We start from the raw sequence: 7284 nt of genomic DNA on the forward strand, positions 1-7284 counted from the left end.
CTGAATCTCACTTTGGATCAGTAGAAAGTCGCAAAGCTCAGAAGAGTCGAGCAGTTTAAAGGCCTACTGAAATGAGATTTTCTTATTTAAACGGGGATAGCTTGGGGAAAGTAGGCCATTCAAAGGAAGAAAAAATCAATCAATCAATCAATGTTTACTTATATAGCCCTAAATCCCTAGTGTCTCAAAGGGCTGCACAAACCACTACGACATCCTCGGTAGGCCCACATAAGGGCAAGGAAAACTCACACCCAGTGGGACGTCGGTGACAATAATGACTATGAGAACCTTGGAGAGGAGGAAAGCAATGGATGTCGAGCGGGTCTAACATAATACTGTGAAAGTTCAATCCATAATGGATCCGACACAGTCGCGAGAGTCCAGTCCAAAGCGGATCCAACACAGCAGCGAAAGTCCCGTTCACAGCGGAGCCAGCAGGAAACCATCCCAAGCGGAGGCGGATCAGCAGCGCACCAAATTTCACACTCGGCACAATGCAGTTCGGAATGTAGCATTCTCTTGGCAACCTCCAAACCCAGACTGGTCCATGCAATTGCCAGATGGAAAAGCATCACTCATCACTCCAGAGAAGGCATCTCCACTGTTCTAGAGTCCAGTGGTGACGTGCTTTACACCACTGCATCCCATACATTGGACTTGGTGATGTATGGCTTAGATGCAGCTGTTCGGCCATGGAAATCCAGTCTGTGAAGCTCCCTGCGTACTGTACGTGGGCTAATTGGTAGGTCACATGAAGTTTCAATCAATCAATCAATGTTTATTTATACAGCCCCAAATCACAAATGTCTCAAAGGACTGCAAAAATCATTACGACTACAACATCCTCGGAAGAACCCACAAAAGGGCAAGGAAAACTCACACCCAGTGGGCAGGGAGAATTCACATCCAGTGGGACGCCAGTGACAATGCTGACTATGAGAAACCTTGGAGAGGACCTCAGATGTGGGCAACCCCCCCCCCCTCTAGGGGACCGAAAGCAATGGATGTCGAGCGGGTCTAACATGATACTGTGAAAGTTCAATCCATAGTGGCTCCAACACAGCCGCGAGAGTTCAGTTCAAGCGGATCCAAGACAGCAGCGAGAGTCCCGTCCACAGGAGACCATCTCAAGCGGAGGCGGATCAGCAGCGTAGAGATGTCCCCAACCGATACAGGCGAGCGGTCCATCCTGGGTCCCGACGAGCGGTCCATCCTGGTTCTCGACTCTGGACAGCCAGTACTTCATCCATGGTCATCGGACCGGACCCCCTCCACAAGGGAGTGGGGGACATAGGAGAAAAAAGAAAAGAAGCGGCAGATCAACTGGTCTAAAAAGGGAGTCTATTTAAAGGCTAGAGTATACAAATGAGACTTAAATGCTTCTACTGTGGTGGCATCTCAAACTGTTACCGGGAGGGCATTCCAGAGTACTGGAGCCCGAAATGAAAAAGCTCTATAGCCCAAAAATAAAACCTCACAAAAGAAAAAAATAACAGCCAAGCCCAAGTGGAAAATAAAATAAAACATACTAGTGGCAGGTGGCTATGGCCGTAAAATTAATTGATCTCACAACAGGTCAATTTTCTTACTCAATTTCTCTGACTAATATTTGTTTTTTTGTCTCTTTCATCCCCACCATGTTAGAAAAATACAAGCCTAAGAGAGACATATATAAATTGAATGTTACAGCTGTGCTTCAGCCTCCCTGCATGTGGGTTTTTGCATAAATAAGACCATAAGGGAGCCAAATGTCCAATAAAGCTCTGGGCTGGCCGGTTCTGTACTCTGCTGACATTTTATTGAATTACCGAATACTACTTTGACTTCAGACTGCGGCAAGACGCAATAAATAACGGCACCTCTGTGAAATACATGTCAGCATGTAGTGTGAACCAAGCGTCGCTCGTGCGTAAATATTCGGATTACCGCAGATTGATTGCTTAGTGACGTTACGCGTGATGCACGGAATCGAACATGAGGAGGCGAACCAGGGCCAGGCAGGTCTGTGTAATCAAAAGCTCTTTAACCGATCTCAGGTGTGGGGATTTATCCAGGCTTTGCAACGTAATCTATACCAGCTAATTGACGACGCGGTCTCATTTGTTTGGCTGTGACAGTTTTTGCTACTATTACAAGAGGCTTTGGGGATTATCTGCATAGCCGGGCTTCTTGTGGAAAGCCCATTTGAAGCATCTGACTTTGGGATTGCTTCTGATTGCTTCCTGCCATAAAGTGGCCTGACTCAGTGCCAAACGCTCATAAGTCATCGGTTTGCTTCCTCACAATTGCTGGAAGCAAAGGGGCTTGAGCTCTGTTGGAACCGCCGAAGTACAAGGAGTTCTATGACTTCTGTGGTGCTTTTTTTTTTTTTGTGAACTTCTGAATCTGGATCTGGATCTGCCTCCCGGGAGCCTGTTGGGTAGGTCGGTAGGTAGGTAGGTAGGTAGGTCTTTATTGTCATTGCAACAAGTACAACGAAACTTTGTTTTCAGCACAAACCTGTTCAAGATTAGACAAACAAACAGTGTACAACTGAGAGAGCCAAGAAGCCAAATATTTTAAAATGTATTTCCCTAAGAGCCATATAATATTTTTTTTAACACTGAACACAACTAAATGTGTGCATTTTTAAGTAAGACCAACATTTCCAGAGTACAATAGGTCTCTCATTCTTTCTAATAACATTGTTATTCTGAAGCTAATTGTGGAGGGGGCGTGGCCTGCGGGCCTGCAGCAAAGCGGGATGTTGCCAGGGTAGGCCTCAAGTACAACGAAACTTTGTTTTCAGCACAAACCTGTTCAAGATTAGACAAACAAACAGTGTACAGCAGAGGTCGGGAACCTTTCTGGCTGAGGGAGCCAAGAAGCCAAATATTTTTAAATATATTTCCCTAAGAGCCATATAATATTTTTTTTAACACCGAACACAACTAAATGTGTGCATTTTTAAGTAAGACCAACATTTCCAGAGTACAATAGGTCTCTTATTCTTTGTAATAACATTGTTATTCTGAAGCTAATTGTGGAGGGGGCGTGGCCTGCGGGCCTGCAGCAAAGCGGGATGTTGCCAGGGTAGGCCTCAAGTACAACAAAACTTTGTTTTCAGCACAAACCTGTTCAAGATTAGACAAACAAACAGTGTACAGCAGGGGTCGGGAACCTTTCTGGCTGAGAGAGCCGAGAAGCCAAATATTTTAAAATATATTTCCCTAAGAGCCATATAATATTTTTTTTTAACACTGAACACAACTAAATGTGTGCATTTTTAAGTAAGACCAACATTTCCAGAGTACAATAGGTCTCTCATACTTTCTAATAACATTGTTATTCTGAAGCTAACTGTGGAGGGGGCGTGGCCTGCGGGCCTGCAGCAAAGCGGGATGTTGCCAGGGTAGGCCTCGAAATCAGCGACAGGTGCGTAGACGACCCACCCTGGCCTTTTTATCTAATCACCTGCCGCTCTGTTATAAGCAGCAGCCAGGAGGAGAGACAGGGTTGGGGCTGGAGCCAGAGTGAGGACGAAAGAGAAAAAAACAACTACAATATTTTACCCTAAAACAGGCTCTCATGTCGGTGCTTGGTGGTCTAAAGAACCCCCAGGAGGGCAAGCCCCACATTAACCAATAATAAATAAATTACTTCTTACCATTGGGGCGGCATAGCTCGGTTGGTAGAGTGGCCGTGCAAGCAACTTGAGGGTTGCAGGTTCGATTCCCGCTTGTGCCATCCTAGTCACTGCCGTTGTGTCCTTGGGCAAGAAACTTTTCCCACCTGCTCCCAGTGCCACCCACACTGGTTTATATGTAACTTAGATATTGGGTGTCACTATGTAAAGCGCTTGAGTCACTTGAGAAAAGCGCTATTTAAAATATAATTCACTTCACCATTAACGCAACTTTTTGAACATAAAAATGCATGGGAATGTTTTATATTTTGAATGTTATTTTTAACACTATGATTACAAGTGGAATTATTCATTACTTATCCTGTTAAGCAATGTCAGCTCAGATTTATCCGAGAATCAGATGCAGTCATCAAACGAGCCACATCTGGCTCTAGAGCCATAGGTTCCCTACCCCTGGTGTACAGGGTTACAGAACAAGAACGCTGATGGGTCGCCATAAGGCACCCGTAAAAGATGGGAAAAAGGTAAACGCTGGGGAAGGATGATTAAAAAAATACAATCCAGACTGGGATCCTAAGGGGGCCCAGTTCGGAGTGAGAAAAAACCTCCATAGCAAAGCACATATACATATTACAACATACATCTCGAGATATCTAGCAACCGAGGGAAGGTAGTTCAAGGTCATGGTGGTAGGTCGCAAATCTCAGGCGCTGACCATCCATTCATCACAACCTACGGGATTGCGTCGAGGGCGTTGGATTGGGGGACAGGGGGGTGTATGTGTGGCGTATATATTTTTTGTGGATGTGTGTGTGTGTGTGTGTGTATAAGCCTATAGTGCACGGGTAGGGAACCTATGGCTCGGGAGCCAGAGGTGGCTCTTTTGATGACTGCATCTGGCTCTCGGATAAATCTGAGCTGACATTGCTTAACACAATAATTAATGAATAATTCCACTCTGTCAGTCCACCCCAGGGCAGCTGTGGCTACTGATGTAGCTTACCACCACCAGGTGTGAATGAATAATGAGTCCCACTTTTCTGTGAGCGCTTTGAGTGTCTAGAAAAAGCATGATATAAATCTAAGTTATTATTATTATTATTATTATTATAATTCCACTTGTAATCACGGTGTTAAAAATATAAAACATTCTCATGCATTTGTAATCCATCCATCCGTTTTCTACAGCACCTGTTCAAGAAGTTGCGTTAATGGTAAGAAGTTATTTATTTATCATTGGTTAGTGTGGGGCTTGCCCTCCTGGGGGTTCTTCAGACCACCAAGCACCGACATGAGAGCCTGTTTCAGGGTTACAAAATTGTTTTATTTTTCAATAAGTCTCTCAGTTGCTTTCCAGCAATTGTCTTTTTCTCTTTTGTTCTCCTTCGCACTCTGGCTCCAGCCCCAACCCCCGTCTCTCCTCCTGGCTACTGCTTATAACAGAGCGACAGGTGATTAGATAACAAGACCCAGATGGGCCATCTACGCACCTGTCGCTGATTTCGAGGCCAGTCCTGGCACACCCTGCTTTGCTACAGGCCTGCAGGCCACGCCCCTTCCACAGTTAGCTTCAGAATATTAATGCTATTCCAAAAAATAAGAGACCTATTACACTCTAGAAATGTCGGTCTTACTTAAAAATGCATGGGTTTAGTTGTGTTCAGTGTTAAAACAAATATTATATGGCTCTTACAGTAATACATTTTAAAATGTTTGGCTTCTTGGCTCTCTCAGCCAAAAAGGTTCCCGACCCCTTCCATAGTGTGTCTCTGTTCCGCGGCCTTGATGTATTTGCCGTCGCTAGTCCAAAGTTCACAACAACAGGTGTGTGTCCATGAGAGACAAAAAAGGGAGTTTGTCGTGTCTTCCTGCAGTGATCTTCGGGAGAGTATCGAAGCCAGGGAAACAATCCAAGTTAAAATGATTTGTATGCGAGTGAAAATAAAATTAGCTTTTCACTCTAAAATTGTCTATGACTGCTCCTCAAAAACTGCGAGGTAGACAGTCCGATGTGATCCACAGTTCTTCCCGCATCCTCCAATCATTTGTGGCAGCTTTGGGGTACTTTGAAGACTGTCAGCAACTTCAAATTTGTCGACAAACCAGAGCAACGCTTACTCCAATCAGCAGATGTCCTGTTGTCATAATTCCGAATAGGTCCTCGACAGAAAAGGGTCGCCAGGCACGCGGCCCTCCTTCTTCTCCCAAGAGTCCGTCGTGAGTCCAGCAACAACCGCTTCGTCACGACAGCAGGTTCCTTCGAACCCAAGATCTTGTCAATTTTGTTGAGGCCAGTTAAACTGTTCCAATGTTTAGATTTGGAGAGCAGTGCAAAAAGAGGCAACAAGAAAGTTAAAGACAAGACAAAACAAAGAAGCAAACAGGAGAGATAAGGGAGTGTCCACCCTCGATGAGTGCCAGTTCCATGGCCTAAACACACTAAAAGAACACCTCCAGGCAACTTCAACCCTAGACTAACACCCTCCCTCCTCCACATCCCACCTCCCCGAAATGTAAATAATCAAATGTAAATAATCAAATATGCAAACCCCGTTTCCATATGAGTTGGGAAATTGCGTTAGATGTAAATATAAACGGAATACAATGATTTGCAAATCATTTTCAACCCATATTCAATTTTATGCACTACAAAGACAACATATTTAATGTTCAAACTTATAAACTTTGTTTTGTTTTTTTTGCAAATAATAATTAACTTAGAATTTCATGGCTGCAACTCGTGCCAAAGTAGTTGGGAAAGGGCATGTTCACCACTGTGTTACATCTCCTTTTCTTTTAACAACACTTAATAAACGTTTGGGAACTGAGGAAAGTAATTATTGAAGCTTTAATCTGTATTTTTCACAGCCCTAGTTAGGGTACGAGCAGCAAAAGCTACGAATTACTTACTGGAATAGCTTTGTAATCATTATTCTCCTACTACTATCGCATTTTAGAGGCCCTTAAAGGGGAACATTATCACCAGACCTATGTAAGCATCAATATATACCTTGATGGTGCAGAAAAAAGACCATATATTTTTTTAACCGATTTCCGAACTCTAAATGGGTGAATTTTGGCGAATTAAACGCCTTTCTGTTAATAGCTCATGTGGTGATGACGTCAGAACGTGACGTCTCCGAGGTAATACACGCGCCATTTTCATTTTCAACACATTACAAACACCAGGTCTCAGCTCTGTTGTTTCCGTTTTTTCGACTATTTTTTGGAACCTTGGAGACATCATGCCTCGTCGGTGTGTTGTCGGAGGGTGTAACAACACTAACAGGGAGGGATTCAAGTTGCACCACTGGCCCGAAGATGCCAAAATGTCTGCCGCCAGACCCCCATTGAATGTGCCGGAGTGTCTCCACATTTTACCGGCGGTGCTAAAGCAGACATGGCACAGAGATGAATGGATAACCTGCAGATGCATTTGCAACGATGAAGTCAACGGAATCACAAAGGTGAGTTTTGTTGATGTTGACTTATGTGCTAATCAGACATATTTGGTCGCGGCGTGACTGCCAGCTAATCGATGCTAATATGCTATGCTAATCGATGCTAACATGCTATTTACCGGCGGTGCTAAGGCAGACATGACACAGAGATGTATGGATAACCTGCAGATGCATTTGCAACGATAGTCAACGAAATCA

Source organism: Nerophis ophidion, linkage group LG07 (assembly GCF_033978795.1).
Source record: "Nerophis ophidion isolate RoL-2023_Sa linkage group LG07, RoL_Noph_v1.0, whole genome shotgun sequence".
NCBI classification, from domain to species: domain Eukaryota; kingdom Metazoa; phylum Chordata; class Actinopteri; order Syngnathiformes; family Syngnathidae; genus Nerophis; species Nerophis ophidion.